The sequence below is a fragment of the Heterodontus francisci genome, chromosome 23 (assembly GCF_036365525.1).
Source record: "Heterodontus francisci isolate sHetFra1 chromosome 23, sHetFra1.hap1, whole genome shotgun sequence".
NCBI classification, from domain to species: domain Eukaryota; kingdom Metazoa; phylum Chordata; class Chondrichthyes; order Heterodontiformes; family Heterodontidae; genus Heterodontus; species Heterodontus francisci.
In genome coordinates, this window is record NC_090393.1 from 56,747,862 (window position 1) to 56,766,340 (window position 18,479).

The window sequence follows — 18,479 nt, forward strand, 5'->3', positions numbered from 1 at the left end:
GTCCACAGATCCCTGAAGGTAGCAGGACAGGTAGATAAGGTAGTTAAGAAGGCATTTGGAACACTTTGAGGCCTAGCATATAAGAGTAGGGAGGTTATGCTGGAACTGTCGAAAACACTGGTTAGATCGCAGCTAGATGTCTGCGCACAGTTCTGGTCACCACATTACTGGAAGGATGTGATCACACTAGACAGGGTACAAAAAAGATTCACAAGGATGTTGCTAGGAATGGAGAATTTTGCTATGAGGAAAGATTGGATTTGTTTTCTTTGGAGCATTGGGGGCGGCCCTCAATCGGGGAAAGGGTGCCTGATCAGGAGCTCACCAACCCCCCCACCCTCCCCCCACAGGCAGTCAGAAAGCTCCCTCCTTTTCACAGGCGGCTTTTCTTGGGCCTGGGCCGTCCGCTTACCAATGGTAAAATCCCAGTGGTGGCGGGCTTTTATTAAGGGCCTTGTTTGGCCTGGGGTGTGCGGGCCGTTTTTTGACGCTGCCCCATGTAAAGTGGCAGCGGAGGCTGGAGCAGGTCGGGAAGGGCTCCCCGAGCCTCCCACTTCATTTTACGCACAACCATACGCAGCAAGAATAGCTTTCTTTGCCATCTCATAATATGCAGGAGCCTCCTCAAAAACCATGGCATAAACTTCAGGACCGCTGCCCAGCAACCTGCTTTGTATAAGCAGTGTCCAGCTTTCCTTTGGCCACTTCATCTGCCTGGCTATCTTTTCAAAAGAAATGAAAAATGCCTCTACATCCCTTTCCGCAAACCTCGGGAGGGCTTGTACAATTTTAAACAGCTCTCCACTGGGTCCTGGGCTGGAGTCAGATCTTTTCTCACCAGAACTTTCACTGGAGTCAAGGCCACCCCTTTGTCTTAATTCCATTCTTTTTAATTCAAATTCCGTTCTTTCTCTTGGTCTTCCTTTTTGACATTGTAGTTCAAGTTTGTTCATCTCTTTTTCCTGTTCAAGCTCAAGCTGCTTCATCTGTAACTGAATTTGAGCTAATTCAACTGCACTACCATCAGGTTCACCTTTTTCTTCTTCCTATTTCAAATGGTATGCCATTACTGCAATTATGTCTGCTTTCTTAGTTCCTTGTTTTAACTCGAACACCAACAATTCTGCCAAATCCTTTAGTATAGCATTCGTTAAGTTTCTCAAATCACTCAGGGATACATCCTCCTGTACCAGAAAGGTCATAGCAACTGAGACATTCCAGTCGTGTAAATTTTACTCTGATGCACGAGAAACCTGTTTTTTAAAAAACAAAACTTTTCCTCTTTTCAATTATCATCCCACTTAGAATTGCACATTGGTGTTGGGTTATCCCACCCAAAGATGTTATGACCAAGGAGGGAGGAGTACACTGTCTTTTCTAGTTCCACTTCTTCACAGATCACAACATATTTTTATTTCATTGACTACATCAGTAACTGGGTAATCATATACTCTACCCTTTATCCCAGAATAAAATACACCATCTAGGTTTCTATAATAAAAAAATTATCAGTTTATTATGAAACAAGACTTAACCAGCAATGAAGCAAAGCATTAACACAGATTGAAATATGAAAGTTCCCCTTTTTGAATTCCCCACACACAAACTAACACACACTGAAAAAATACAGAAATTCTCTCTGCAGTATTCTGTTACAAAAAAAAAGACAAAAAAGATTTTCTTTCTTCTTTTGGGCCTCCTTATCTCGAGAGACAATGGATACGCGCCTGGAGGTGGTCAGTGGTGTGTGAAGCAGCGCCTGAAAAAAGATACTTTGGCCAAATACTTGCTCATTCTTGAAGAAAAAAAAGAGACAATATGGAAAGAAGTCAGTTCTCCCTTTTTGGTCTGGCATCCCAAATACGCGTAGATGGCTGTCGCTGTGATCTTTGTCGAGCAGTTCTTTTCAGATGACATTGAGGATCAGTTTGGTAGCCATTCTAGGAGAAATGCAGCATCAGTTTCTCTATTTCTTACACTTGATTCTCAGGAAGCTCGCAAAGAGATGGAAGAGGGTGAGCTGATGGTGGCTGCTCTCTTGGCTGGTTTTCTCCAACTGTCTTCACACCCGAACACACCATCCAAAGTGAAACCACAAAAACTCAAAAGTCAAGTTATAAATCTTGACCTGTCACTTCTCTGTAAACATCTTTCCCAGGTCACAAAGGTTTCAGTTGTTTATCGCTTAAAGCACTTCGAGCAAGGATGTTTGTAAACAACATCTTCCTTTCAATGAACTGTCAACAACAAAGCAAAGTCAAGCTTGTATGAAATCTTCAGCCTTCCAATGAATCCATCTTCACAAATTAAATATAAATCCTCAAAAACATATACTTAACAAAAAGATATAGAAGCACTTTTGTAACATATTGATAATCAATCTCTCACCATGTGCCGATAATCAATCCATTACAATGCATCAGTAATCTCTAACATACAGAAAATCAATCCCTCACAATGTATTTGATAATCAATCCTTTACAATGTACCCATAATAAATCCCTCAGAATGCATGGATAGTAATCCCTCACAATGTAGCAATAATCAAGCCCTCAAAGTGTATTGAAAGTCACTCAATGTACCAATAATCAATTCCTCACAATGTGTTGATAATCAATCGCTCACAATGTGTTGATAATCAATCGCTCAGAATGTATTGATAATCAATCCCTCACAATGTACTGTCAATCAAACACTCAAAATGTCATAAAGTCAGAGTTATACTGCACAGAAACAGGCACTTCGACCCATCGTGTCTATGCCAGCTATCAAGCACCTATCTATTCTAATCCCATTTTCCAGCACTTGGCCCATAGCCTTGTATGCTATGGTGTTTCAAATGCTCATCTAAATACTTCTTAAATATTGTGAGGGTTCTTGCGGCTACCACCCCTTCAGGCAGTGTGTTCCAGATTCCAACCACCCTCTGGGTGAAAAAAATCTTTCCTCAAATCCCCTCTAAACCTCCTGAACCTTACCTTAAATCTATGCCCCCTGGTTATTGACACCTCTGCTGAGGGAAAAAGTTTCTTCCGATCTATGCCCTTTATATTTTGTATACCTCGTTCAGGTCCCCCCTCAGCCTTCTCTGCTCTGAAGAAAACAACCCGAGCCTATCCAGTCTCTCTTCATAGCTGAAATGCTCCAGCACAGGCAACAGCCTGGTGAATTTCCTCTGCACCCTCTCCAGTGCAATCACATCCTTCCTATAGTGTGATGACCAGTACTGTACACAGTACTCCGGCTGTGGCCTAACTAGCATTTTATACAGCTCCATCATAACCTCCCTGCTCTGACATTCTATGCCTCGGCTGATAAAGGCAAGTATCCCATATGCCTCCCTAACCACCTTATCTACCTGTGCTGCTGTCTTCAGTGATCTATGGACAAGTACACCAAGGTCCCTCTGACCCTCTGTACTTACTAGGGTCCTACCATCCATTGTATTTTCCCTTGCCTCGTTAGTCCTCCCAAAATGCACTTCTCAGGATGAAGTTCCATTTGCCACTGCTCTGCCCATCTTACCAGCCATTCTATATCATCCAGTAATCGAAGGCTTTCCCCCTCACTATTTACAACACCACCAATTTTCGTGTCATCTGCAAACTTACCTATAATACCTCCTATATTCACGTCTAAATCATTAATGTACACTACAAATAGCAAGTGTCCCAGCATCGAACCTTGCAGACCACCACTGGTCACAGGATTCCAATCGCAAAACAACCCTGGCACATCACCCTCTGCCTCCTGCCACTAAGCCAATTTTGGATCCAATTTTCCAAATTACCCTGGATCCCATGGACTCATACTTTTTAACCAATCTCCCATGCGGGACCTTAGCAAAAGCCTTACTGAAGTCCATGTAGACTACATAAACTGCTTTACCCTCATCTACACATCTAGTCATCTCCTCGAAATATTCAATCAAGTTTGTTAGACATGATCTCACGCTGACAAAGCTATGCTGACTATCCTTGATTAATGGACTGATAATCAATCCCTCACCCGGTGCAGATAATCAATCCCTCACCCGGTGCAGATAATCAATCCCTCACCCGGTGCAGATAATCAATCCCTCACCGTGTGCAGATCCAGCCAGCCACCTTAATCAACAGGGAGATCTTTAGTTCAATCAACATTCAATTGGTCTGCGGCCACCCTCACAGTTCCAGGGACCTGGATTCAATACTGGGTATTACCTGTGTGGAGTTTGCAAGTTCTCACTGTGATAGCGTGGGTTTTCGACTGGTGCTCCGGTTTCCTCCCACCGCAGGTGATAGGTAAATTGGCCATTGTAAATTGCCCCTAGTGTAGGTTGGTGGAAATTAATATGGGATTACTGTAGCGTTACTATAAAATGGGTGGTTGTTGCTCGGCACAGACTCGGTGGGCCGAAGGGCCTGTTTCAGTGCTGTATCTCTAAATAAAAATAAATAAATCCCTCACCCGGCGCAGATAATCAATCCCTCTAGCATGCTAGAATTTCAAATTCAGTTTTAGGGTGAGAAGCTGGAGTCCCACAGTAGCGTTCTGGAGTTAAACAAAGGTAATTACATAGGCATGAGGACAGATTTGGCCCTAGTGTACTGGGCAGGAAGACTAAATGTTGAGGAGCAGTGGCAGATGTTTAAGGAGATATTCAATTTCTCCCAACTAAAATATATTCCAGAGAGGAAGAAAGATTGTAAGAGGGGGAAAAAAACATCCATGGCTAAGCAAGGAAGTTAAGGATAACGTAAAGACAACAACTAAGGCATACCATATTGCAAAAGCCAGTGGCAGGCTGGAAGATTGGGAAACTTTTAAAGATCAACCAAAGGTTACTAAAACAGTAATAAAAAGAGCAAAGGTAAATTATGAAAGAAAACGAGAGCAAAATTTAAAAACAGATAGCAAAAGCTTCTATAAGTATATAAAAGTGAAGAGAGTAGCTAAAGTGAATGTTGGTCCCTTGGAGGATGTTAATAGTGGGGAACACAGAAATGCCAGAGACACTAAATCAGTATTTTGCCTCAGTTTTCACAGTGGAGGACACTCGTACCATCCCAATAGTAACAGTTAATGCAGAGGTTATAGAAAGGGAGGAACTTAGAACAATCATCATCACTAGGGAAAAAGTACTGAGAAAACTATTGGTATTGAAGGCAGACAAGTCCCCAGGGCCTGATGGCCTGCATCCTAGGATCTTAAAGGAAGTGGCAGCAGAGACAGTGGATCCATAGGTTATAATATTCCAAAATCCCTGGATGTGGGAAAGGTTCCAGTGGATTGGAAAAATGCTAATATAACGCCCTTATTCAAAAAGGGAGGGAGGCAGAGAGTAGGAAACTATAGACCAGTTAGTTTAACATCTGTCATTGGGAAATTGTTAGAATCCATTATTAAGGAAGTAATAACAGGATATTTAGAAAGTCAAAACACAATCCATCAGAGTCAGCATGGTTTTATGAAGGGTAAATCGTGTTTGACTAATTTGCTAGAGTTCTTTGAAGATGTAACAAGCAAAGTGGATAATGGGGATCCTGTAGATGTAGTATATCTGGACTTCCAGAAGGCATTTGATAAGGTGCCACACAAAAGGTTAATACACAAGGTATGATCAGATGGAGTTAGGGGCAATTTATTAGTTTGGATAGAGGATTGGCGAACCAACAGAAAATCGGGATAAATGGGTGCTTTTCTGGTTGGCAAGCTGGAACGAGTGGGGTGCCATAGGGTTTGGCCCTCGGGCCACAACTATTTACAATCTATATCAATGACTTGAATGCAGGGATAGAAGGTACTACAGACAAATTTGCGGATGACATTAAAATAGGTGGGATAGTGAGTTGCAATAAATAAATTTACAAATGGATATGGATAGGTTAGGTGAGTGGGCCAAAATTTGGAGATGGAGTTTAACATGGATAAGTGTGAGGTTATCCATTTTGATTGGAAGAATAGAAAGGCAAATTATCTAAATGGAAAGAAACTTCAGAGTGCTTCGGTGCAGAGGGATCTGGGTGTCCTCGTGCATGAATCGCAGAAAATTAGTATGCAGATGCAGCAGGTAAATAAGGAAGGCAAATGGAATTTTGGCACTAATTGTGAAAGGAAGAGAGTATAAAAGTAGGGAAGTGTTGCTGCAACTGTACAAGGCATTAGTGAGACCGCACCTAGAGTATTGCGTACAGTTTTGGACCACTTACTTGAGGAGGGGTGTAGTTGCATTGGAGACAGTTCAGAGAAGGTTCACTAGATTGATGGGGTTTGTCTTATGAAGAGAGATTAAGCAGTTTAGGCCTTTACTCTCTAAACTTTAGAATAATGAGAGGTATACAAGATGATTAAGGTGATTGACAAAGTAGACATAGAGTGGATGTTTCCTCTTGTGGGGCAATCTAGAATGAGAGGTCATAGTTTTAGGATAAGGGGTAGTAGATTTAAAACAGAGATGAGGAGAAATTATTTCTCTCAAAAGGGTCGTGAGTCTGTGGAATTCACTACCCCAGAGTGCGGTGGATGCCTGGATATTGAGTAACTTTGAGGAGACTAGACAGATTTTTAATTAGTAATGGGTTGAAGGGTTATGGAGAACGGGCAGAAAAGTGGAGTTGAGGCTGAGATGAGATCAACCATGATCGTATTGAATGGCGGAGCAGGCTCGAGGGGCTTAATTGCCTACTCCTGCTCTTAGTTCTTATGCTTAATGTACGGATAATCAACCCCTCACAATGTATTGATAATGAATCCCTCACAATGTATTTATTTTTATTTATTTAGAGATACAGCACTGAAACAGGCCCTTCGGCCCACCGAGTCTATGCCGACCATTAACCACCCATTTATACTAATCCTATACTAATCCCATGTTCCTACCACATCCTCACCTGTCCCTATATTCCCCTACCACCTACCTATACTAGGGGCAATTTATATTGGCCAATTTACCTATCAACCTGCAAGTCTTTGGCTGTGGGAGGAAACTGGAGCACCCGGAGGAAACCCACGCAGACACAGGGAGAACTTGCAAACTCCACACAGGCAGTACCCAGAATTGAACCCGGGTCGCTGGAGCGGTGAGGCTGCGGTGCTAACCACTGCGCCGCCCGTGTACTGATAAATGAACCCCTCACCGTGTACTGATAAATGAATCCCTCACCGTGTACTGATATCACACTTAATGTATTGATAATCAATCCCTCTGAACATATTGAAAATGAAACCATCACAATGCATCAAACTTCAGAACAAATTGATAATCAATCCATCAAAACATGTTGATAATCAATCCCTCAGAATGCATTGATAGTCAATCCATCAAAACATATGGATAATTAATCCCTCAATGTATTGATAATTCCTCACAATGTATTGCTAATTAATCCCTCACAATGTACCGACAATTAATCTCTTATAAAGTATTGATAATCACTCACAATGTGGCCAATCAATCTCTCACAATGTATTGATAATCAATCCTACACAATGTGCTGATAATCAATCCCTCACAATCTGTTGATTATCAATCCGTCACATTGTATTGTCTTGAAAACGCTACATGCCAAATGGGAAATATTAATTTAATCAGTTGGAAGTTTGCATTAGACTTTTTATTTTGCTTTAAAAGTAAACTGCCAGCCAAGATGGCCACTGCAATTTATATTTGAAGCACCAAAGGCCAGTCTGCAGACGATCTATCTGACTCAATCTAGCCAGGACAATGGGGTGCTCTCAATGATTAAATTACCTGGAATGGCCGCATCAGTATGGTAGTCAGGGGCCATCTACACCTATTGACTTTGAAAGAGCTAACCTCCTCCAAGCATGACGGGACAGTTTGAGGTGTAGCACCCTGAATCTCAGAGAAGATTCCAGAAAGACCTCATTAATGCAACAAAAGGGCTTGATAATGTCGTGTTAGCTTGCATAGCTCCAGAGTGACTAAGCTTTGTCACACAGAAAGCAGACAGGAGTAACTGAAAAGCCATCAACGAAGCAGGTCTCTCTCTCTCGCCCTAGTAAAGATCAAGACCCGGCTGCAACTGGAAACCACCCCGCCCCCCGTCAAGCCTACAGACCGCCACAGCCAGCAACTAGGGGACAAGGATCAAACCCCTCTTCTGTCTTCAGGAGCCCCGAGAAAAGCAAGCCCACCACCCTGCACGTGCACGGCCCAGAGGGGACTTCAGGAATACAAATTCAGCTGAGGATTTGAGACTCAAAACTATATTTAAATTCCATTTATTCCAGACTTTACTCCAATCACCAAATCTGTTTTCCCTCTGTAATCTACTTGTGTGTGTATATGACTCTCGTGTGAATGCGTGCATGAATGCGTAGCGTATTTTAGTAACTGGTTTTGAGTGTTAAGAGTAATAAACTTACATCTTCCTTGTTTAAACTCAAGAAAACCTGTCTGATTGGTTCTTTTGCAATTACATTAGAGGAACATAAGCAAGCGCTCACTGAGGTGGTAAATTCATCCAATGTGTTAGAAAAGGGATAAACCCTGTTGCGGTCAAACCAGAGAAGGGCGAAAGAGGAGCCTGAGACCCCTTCCTTACCTGGGTGTAGCAGTATTGATAATCAATCCCTCACAATGTATTGGTCATCAAAGCTTCACAATATATTTGTAATCAATCGATCACAGTGTGCAGATAATCTGTCTCTCTCAATATATTGATCAATCCCTCACAATATATTGAAATCAATCCCTCATTACGTATCCCTCTTAATGCCAAAGGGATCAAGGGATATGGGGAGAAAGCAGGAACAGGGTACTGAATTAGAGAATCAGCCATGATCTTTTTTGAAGGACCTACTCCTGCTCCTATTTTCTATGTTTCTATTGATAATCAATCCCACAGAATGTAAACCAACAAAGGAAAATGTGTCATGACTTTTCCCTACTCTTTTCAACTTTAATGATGCTATGATCCATCACCTGGGTAGTCTAATAACGAAAAGAAAGTATAAAATGCACTGTTGAGATGCGAGAGCAGAGGGGCCAGAGACTCCAACATATGGAGATCCACAGTTCTTGTCATTGCCTTTCTTTGGTTAAAGTGGTAGAAGACATGCTTGAGACAATTTGAGGATAATTTTCAATGTCACCATCTGACGGAGTGGATCACCCACCCCACCCCCATCCCTTTTATAGAACTGGCCCAACTTTCATTCCACTGATGATTTTCATTCCATTCTAATGCAACAAAAAAAAAATTAGGTAAGTTCTATAAAAGATGAGAAATCCCTTACTCCAAGATACTGCCCAGTCGGTGAAGTTCAAAAGTACCCTCCTTGTCTCCATCGCTTCCACAAGAGGCTGCAAGACTATTGGGCAACCTCACTCTCTGGGGATTTCAGTCAGGATGTTGGGATTGCACTTTGAATTGGTCAGTTGGGAATGAAGCTTCTTGTAATGAGCTACCCTGCTCCTCAGGCCAGGCCAATACTTTAAAAAAAAACTTGAATTCATGTCAGCAATGCCTTCCTCAGATGACGTAACCTGGCTTTGTGTGATAAGTGTCACTCTAAACACAGGAGTAAGACATCCAATTCCTCAAGCCTGCTCCACCATTCAATTAGACCATGGTTGATCTGAAGCTCAACTCTACCCAGTTTAGCTCCATATCCCTTACTCAACAACTATAATTTTATCAGTTGGTGCAGTGTGTTAGTCTTACTGGGAACAAGGGAGAGAGATTCAACTCAAGTTACCTGTGGGTCACATGAACAGCATTAACATTGGATATTAACATTGCATCTCCAGTAGTTTGTTATCAGTTGGTGTTATTGAGGGAAGAATGTTGGCTAGGACTCCAGGAGAGCTCCCTGTTGTTCTTTGAATAATGCTGTACGATCTTGAACATCCATCTCTGACCACTCAGATATGGCCTCAGTTTACTGTCCAGTCTGATGGATGGCTGGCAGTCAGGAAATAAAGCACACTGGCAGAGCAGCCAAAAAAAAGAGGAAGACCTTTTTTCAATATAAACAGTGTTAATGCTGATTTGATAGACCAACTGCAAGGCACGACCAAGCTGAAAATACTTGAATTGGCTGTAAACTCAACCATAAGGGTTCAATCTCTGATCATCTCACCTGAAGCAGCAATTGGGTTGCAACAACAACTGGCTTCAGATTCCGTGGGCTGGTAAGGGAAGGAGATTGACTAGAGTTCCGCTGTTGCTCACTTGCAGGGACTCCTGCAGGACTTTTACGCGTGGACATCAGATGAGGGCAGGGTGAGGCTTGACTGTGATGCTTCACACATTCAAATAGTCTCCAATGCCCCATCAAGACTCACACGTGATTAAAGGCTGTTTGGCCGATATACTGAGGAAGGGCTTGTGCTTGTGGAACTCAACCCAGAGAGAAGTCGCCACATTCAGGAATAGGAAAGGGCAACATTGGAGAGAAAAAAAACTTGTTAAAAATAAGTTATTTTGCTTTGTAGCCAACAAGGTAGTAATTCCCATGCCAACATGTTGGTACAGAAGTGAACTTTTCACAGCAGGTTCCTCTTGAATGCTCACGAGGAACTGAAGCTGCTGGAATACGCTGAGAATATCATCTTTCAGATGGGACGTTAAACTGAAGCTCCATTTGCCCTCTAAGGTGAAGGTAAAAGATCCCATTGCACTATTCAAAGAACAGCAGGTTCCTGTTGTCTTGGCCAATATTCATCCCTCAATCATGAAAACAGGTTATCTGGTCATTATCATATTGCTGATCGAGATCTTGCTGTGCGCAAATTATCTGCCGTGTTTCCTGCAATACAAGAGTGAAAGCACTTCAATAATTGTAAAAGGCCCTATAAATGCAAAGCTTTTTGTCTTTCTTTTCTCTTTATTTGAGAATAATTGCCTAGATTTCCATTGTTAACGTTGATCCCAAAATAGGTGAGGTTTGGATCAGTGGCTGTGTGATGCCACACAAGTTCCTGATCTCTGTGCTGAATGGAAACCAAACACCTGGGAGGGAGAATCATCAAGCAAATCAACAGCGAATTGGCAGTAGCCTGTGGGGGGAGCTACTAGGGAACAGCAATGTAATGGTTATGTTTCTGATACTAGTAATCTAGCAATGCAGAGGCCTGGATTGAATAATACAAAAAATGAAAGTTCAAACCCCACAATGGCATAAAAGCTGGTATCATTAACTGTGACCCATGAAGCTGTCGGAGTGTTGCTTAAAAAAAAAAAGGTTCACTCATATCCTTTAGGGAAGGAAACCTGCCGTCCTACCAAAGGTCTGGGCTATGTGTGACTCCAGTCCCGCATCAATGCGGTTGACTCATAACTATCCTCTAAAGTGGCCTAGCAAGCCACTCAGTTATATCAAAGCATTATCAGTTCTTCCGATAAAAGACCTACCAGCACCTAGGGATAGGCAATAAATGCTGGCTTTGCCAGCTATGCCCACATCCAAAAATGAATTTAGAAAGCTACTGGAGCGGTCTCAGCTGGTGAATAGTGCCTGACTTGAGGACAGGAGAAACAAATAAAGGGAGCTCACTAATCAAAAAATCATACATTGTTTAATTTTAAAAATAAGAGGAAGAACCATTCTATGCTATTGCAGATTTCTCTGAATCCACTTTGTGCATTCTGATCACAAGCATCCACCATAATCAAGGGATGAAAATAGAACAAGTCTGGGAAGGAGACTGAGTCACCACTCTCTGGGGCTTGCTTGTTCCAAACACTTTTTTCTCGCAATTTTAACTCCTGCCCCTACAGCCTGATTTATTGAAATGCGATCCAATGCTCCTCAGGCAGCAGGTTGCAGTGCAGTGTGGCAGCAGCTGCAGTCATTGCAAGAGCACCAGATCTTTACATGAACACCACTTTTAACTCAATAACAGTCTCCCAAATGTTAAAAGGCTGCTATTCATTGTGTTAGCTGTCTCTGCATCATTCCATTGTGCTTTGGAAACTGTGCAATAGAAAGTCAGAAGCTTACACCCAACTGCAAGCTCAGGTCTTAGCACTAAGACTAGTCATGACATTGTGGGACTATAAATATAACTTCGATGGGAGTTGTGCACAGCTGGGTGAATGTCCAAACACTCAGCTGCATATTCCTCCTGCAAATTTTGCAATGCTATTCTGCAAGGTTTCAGGGGAGGAAGGGATAGGAGGTTATGCAGTTATACAGTGCCCAAATTTCCACAGGAGTTCTGCCAAAGCTACAGCAGAATCCCAGGAGACAAGGGCTCAAAATTTCCTAAAAACTTGCATCGAAACAGCGTTACTGTGACATAATACAGATTTTCTGCTCCAAAGATCAAGGAAACTTGGGCGTAAGCATTTTACACGTTTTTACGCTAAGCCCAAATTTCCTTGAACTTGTATGCCGACTTCATAAAGCATCCATCGAAAACTTCTACTGCTCATTAAATCTCCCATCATGGGAAAAAGCAGCTCACATGAATTTCCTGAATATACTCCAGGAACAGGCTGCAAATTGATGGCTAAAATTTTAGGTGCAAGGTGGTCCAAAGTCATATTTCAGGGGATGGAATTTCCTGTGTATTTTTGTAAAGCAAATACTCAGCAGGAAAGATCAAGGAAACTTGGGTTCACACAATCCTGCTATGCCTGAATTTCCTTGCTCTTTTACATCTGTCTGTCTTTCCCTGCCTCATTATAGTGATCCTCCAGGCCAAACACACAAATATCCTGCAATTATACTGGTTTAAAACAGGTGCAAAGTTAAGTCCAGAATTTTAAGTGCAGCAAGAAACAAAGTCACTCTTTTGATGTTTGGCAATTTTTGAGCAACCTTTTCATTTATCCTGACTGAGATAAAAGCACTGTATCTTTTGTTGCTGTGAATGCATTTTTATGGTATCAGTATAATTCACATTAAAAACTGAAAAGCTTTCTTGATTGCATGTTTTTAAACATGTTGTGCATGAATGATAGATGGCTGGAAACTTCAATCTTCTTACTTGAAGGAGGACTATATAGTGTGGGCTCAGCCCTTTCCTACAGTCTCGATTGTTTACGCTGATTTCTGCCCATTTTACGTTCTGGTGTGTGCTAATGAGACTGGCTGGAAATTTGGGTGCAAATAGATAACAAAATGGGTGCGCAAATGGATGTAACTTTCACTAACTTATCAATTATGCCCCCACAGGAAACTGCACCCCCAGTGCTTTATGATATTTTAAATTTCTCATCCGAGGCCTAACTTTATCTGTTGACGTCAGAATGATTTACATTAAAAGTTTTCTCAAACATGCTGTCCTTAATTTGCATCAACGCTGGCTTGATGTCTTCAAACTTAAATTTTCAACAAGGAATTTGGTGCATTAGCCTTTATCTCAAGGAGGCTGAAATGTGAAATGGAAGTGGGTGATCAGTCAGTTGCGAAAAGCCTTAGTCAGACCCCGTCTGGAGTACTGCTTTCAGTTTTGGACACTGCACCTCAGGCAGAAGAAATTAGCCTTGGAATTCACCAGGACGCCAGGGCTTAAAGGGTTAAATTATGAGCATCAAGATGCATAAACACAGCTTGTTTAGAATTAAACAGCACTCAAAGAGGCCATTTGGCCTATTGTGCCAGTGCTAGCTCTTGGAAAGAACTATCCAAATTAGTTCCAAACCCCACCCCGCCCAACCCTCACCTCACTTTTTCCTCATGGTCATGAAAAGTTTTCCCCTTTTCCCCAATTCCCTTTTGAAAGTTGATATTGACTATGCTTCCACTGCCCCTTTTAGGAAGGCTGAGAAGTCATCGAATTGAGTATTTACAGTAATTAAAGAATTCAATAGAATAGCTAAACTATTTCCTATGACGGGGAATTCCTGGACAAGGGGGCACAATCTATAATCGGGAGAAAAATCAGGAGGCATTTGTTTTTCCACACAAATGCTAGTGGAAATCTATAGGATACAATTGACAGATTTTTTTTTTTTTTTTAAACATACATTATAGGTATCAAGGGACATAGGTCAAAAGCTGATAAATGGAGTTAAGGTACAGATCAGTCATGCTCTTAACAGAAAAGCAAAGCAAGCTCTAGAGGTTGAATGGATTATGCCCGTTCCAATGTCAACGGGAGATGAGGTATACAGCAGAATCTTGGGAAAATACAGGCTCACATGGTGTCTGTAATCCTTCAGAAGGTGTAGCACAGTTCATAAAACCTACCTCCGGGACTGACAAGAACGTATCCAAGAAAACAAAGACATTAGGATACGTGAATTCAAATCTATTAGGCACTTTCATGAAGAGGCAGCTAATGGATTTAGTCACCCATTAATAGATTTTGAATTGTGAGGCAGAGGTTTATTCACTAAACCGGCTAGTGAAAGGAAACTTCATCTACCGCCACCATAGATCAGAAAACAGAATCTAGTGTACCCACGCTTTTCCGATGTGTGGGAGAATGCATAGGTGGAAAATAACTCCCTTTACTTATACAGGGTAGAGCATTTTAAAGTGTAAGAAAGGAAGGAGAGAGGTGTAATGGAAAGTTGGTTCTTCTTTAAATGTTGTTTTTTCTTGAAAAAATAAAATAGAAAGGATGGAGTACTTAAGCTAAAGTTAACAGGTTGTTGGGACGTCACTAACATCTCATCTGAAGTTAGGCACCATTACCAATGCAGCACTCCCTCCCCATTGCATTGAAGCATCAGCTTAGATTGTGTGCTCAAGTTCTGGACCAGTGCTTGCACCGACAATGTTTTGATGAGACGGCCACTTGCTGGCACCTGAATAGAACGCATGTATTTCACTTTTGATAGGGACTGCAATGAATGGATTGTTAATATTGTATATTTGGCAGAGTGACAATAAAGATGCATGATGGACGTCATTATCTCTTCACTCAGCCATAAAACTGCCAGTACTCGTCAGATTTCTCCAGAAACTCATCAGTTTAGAAGAGAAGGTCGCTGTGTGTACTGGAGCATTGCTTTTAGCTTGGACGCAGTCCAATATCTTACTGGGTCTCAACCACAATATTTGGTTTGCAATTTTTTTTGGAGGCCTTTGTGCTCTTTGCATATCCCAAATGCCACAAGAAGAATGTCCTCTCCCGCTCAACATTTTAAGAGGCTTCCATTTCATCCATATTTAGGCTTATTCAGCCAGAACCCTCAGCACCTGCAGCTGCTCTGGAGTTGTTCCTCAGAAAGCTGAAGATCGGTCCATCATCAATGTTCTTTCCTCTTCCCACCCTATCTCGCCCACTTCTTTAGCTCTGCATTTGCTAAAAACTGTTAAATTTCCAACCTCTTCCAGTTCTAACGAAAGGTCATCGACCTGAAACATTAAATCTGTTTCTCTCACCAAAGATACTGCCAGACCTGCTGAGAATTTCCAGTATTTTCTATTTTTACCCCAAATAATGGTTGAATCAGCTAAATATGTTCTTATGAAGTCAGGAGCAAAAATGGGAATCAGGCAGAGCTTTTTACAGAAAAAGGACTAGTGGACATATTATCTCCTGAAGGCCTTATTAACTGAGTAGATAATGAGCCCCTGAAAATCCACTGCAGGGTGAGAATGCAGGATGTTCTCCTGCTGTACCTCCAGTGGAACCCCAGACAAATGGCCATTTACACCATTTGTCTAAGGGTCGTGTTGGTCTTCTAGAGTGATCGAGCAAGACCTCTACAGAATCTCCAGGCTGTATTTTTTTTTTTAAAACAAACACCAGTTGTATTCCTGCTGAGAAGGGATTAAATGCGATGAAGTAGACAGAGTTATTCTGTGCAAAAGGCATTGCGCAGGGGCTGTGGGTGATCCTGCATTTGAAGCAATGCCATGGGGCTAATTCAGGAATGATTGCCAGCAGACATTTAGAGCTCCCTATCCTGCATTTCTCATGGTAAATTTTCACTAATACATAGGTAATCCATAAAAGTTCAAGAATCAGGCCATATACAATAAGTTGAGGGGAGAGGGGAAAATACTGGCAAAGAAAACATAATAGAATGGCAATCAATATAAGAGGGAACCCAAAAAAAATCATCTGGCATGTAAATACTAAGCGAGTACATAGAACAGTACAGGCCCTTTAGCCCACGATGTTGTGCCGAACCATTAACCTACTCTAAGATCAAACTAACTACCTTCCCTTCATTCTACTATCATCCATGTACCTATCCAAGAGTAGTAAGAGGTAGAGCGGGAGTGTTGCCAGACAAATCCAGGAAAAATGTCAAATAGCACCAGGAACTCTTCATCGCCTTCAGTGACCTGACCAAACCATTTGACTCAGTAAACCACGAGGCTCTGTGGCAAATGCTCCAAACATTTGGATGCCCAAAAAAAAATTCATCACAATCCTGCAATTGCTCCACGATGATGTGACTGCAAGTGCTGAGTGGGAAATCTGAAACAGACACCTTCAAAATGCAGACTAGAGTCAAGCAAGGCTGGGTGATAGCCCCCATACTATTTACAATGCATCTGACAGTGGCAATTCATCTTGTGAAAGAAAAAGCAGCTGCCCTCTGGTGATTATTAAATACCACCTAAATGGAAAACTCTTCAACCTCAGTCACCTCCGTGCCAAAACTAAACTGACCACCATAGACATACATGATTTACAGTTTGCAGACGACTACAGTGCTGTTGCCCACTCTGCACCAGATTTGCAAGCCGCCGTCGATCTCTTCAATTCTGCATACAAGAGACTTGGCCTGGCCTTGAATGTTGCCAAAACAAAACTCATACCAACCCACAACTGGTCAGCTAAATATTCCACCTCCCATATATATTGGAGACTTTGGAGTATGTTGAGCACTTTCCATACTTTTGCAGCCACCTCTCTCAAAACGTCCTACAAACTACAGCAACAAGTGTTTGACAACAAAGACCTCCGCTAGTCAACAAATATCCTAGTGTACAGAGCAGTTGTTGTCACCACACTCCTGTACTGCAGCGAGACCTGGACTGTGCATCAGCGACACAAGAGCACTAGAGAAATTCCATGAGCAATGCCTCTGCCGCATTCTCCAGATTCAATGGGAGGAACGAACAAATGCTAGGGTCCTTCTTGAAGCCAGATGCACAAGCATTCAGGCAAAACTCCTGTAAAACCAACTTCGATGGACTGGACACTGTGTCTGGATGGCCAAAGACAGACAGTCACCCCTGCTAGGTCCTGTTTTCTCAACTCTCAAGTGACCAGCGTTCCAGGGGAGGAAAAAGAAACCGCTTCAAAGACACTGAAATTCTCTGAAGTATGGCAGCATTGACATTGATGACTGGAAGCTTGCTACCAATCGTCAAAATGGCGACAACTTGTCCATCAAGCTTCGAGTCCAAACACATTAATGATGAGGCAGAGAAGGAAAAAAAAAAAGGTCCTGCACTCTGAATCCCACAACCTCATGGCAGAGCATGGCTACCCGACCCGAACTAGACAGGACCCAACGACATGTGTTGGGGCCAGGTCAGGTTGGATGGGACACGCTCTACCACCACCTCAGGTACGTGGCTCCAGTATTAAAGGTACTTTTTGGACTTGAAAGGTTGTTTAGGTACAGTTTTTTTAAGCTTGTGCAGATAAGCAACAAAGTATGAAACAGAAGCTAGTTAACTGATGGTCAAGTCGGGCGGGAAAAAAAAATGAAAAGGACTCATGCCGGGTCGGATGTGGTTCTGTCAGGCTCGGGTTTGGTTTCGTTTGCATACCCCAGCCCGCCTTTACCTCATGGGACCTCCCGCCCCATGTGCCCAAAGATCAGCTGGTTGAGAATGGGCCTGTTCAGTTACATGAAGACCCATGGCCGAAACTAGCAACCTTGAGTAGATGTCATCCTCGAATCGAGGGACAGCCAATGGCAATGAGGTCTATTAGGAACAAAAAAAAGAGGTGCAGGGCATGGTAAAGGCCTGCTACCCAACCTGAACCAGACATGTGTCGAGTCAGGTCGGATCAGACACGCTCTACCACTACTTCAGATAAGTGACTAATGTTAATTTACTTTTTGGACATTAAAAGGTGGTTTTGTTAGTTATTTTAAGCTTGTGCTGGTAAGGAACAAAGGGAAAAACTGAAGGCAAGTTAACTGATGGTCGGGTCTGGTCAGGCACGGGAAAAACTGGAAGGACTCGGGTCGGGGTCGGATCTCATTTGCAGAGCCGAGCAGGCCTTTAGGGCAAGGCTAAAATACTTAACGAGAACTTTGTATCAATGTTTACTACAACTGGTAGACAGAGAGCGCGAGTAAAGGCAATGGATAGGGTAAAAATTAAGGGTGGTGGGTCAGGAGGAAAAAGGGAAGGTACTGAAAAGTCTGGCTATGCTTAAGGTAGATAAATCACCTGGTCTTCCCAGGTTACTAAAAGAAAGGGGGTCGGGGGTGTAATGGAGATGATTATGGTAAGCCCTTCCTCTTCCAATTTTCCCTGGATACAGGGGAGGTGCCAGAGGATTGGTGAATGGAAAATGTGACGCCCTTATTCAATTATTATTAGTCTTAGCAACTAGAAGCCAGTTAGTTTAAAAATCAGTGATGGGTAAG

The 18,479-nt window shown here is 42.3% G+C and overlaps 1 protein-coding gene across 2 annotated transcripts in view; it reads right to left on the reverse strand.

Annotated features, from left to right (window-relative positions):
* The window catches only part of ypel1 (yippee-like 1), a 103,932-nt gene that overhangs the window by 26,143 nt on the left and 59,310 nt on the right, over positions 1-18,479 (reverse strand). The window contains exon 7 of one of the 2 annotated variants that reach the window (XR_010977294.1): positions 1,472-2,237. The exons of the other annotated variant lie outside the window; for it this stretch is intronic. The gene's annotated coding sequence lies outside the window, so the exon portion shown is untranslated. Of the gene's footprint in view, positions 1-1,471; positions 2,238-18,479 lie in introns of those variants that run through there. 2 annotated transcript variants of the gene reach the window in all.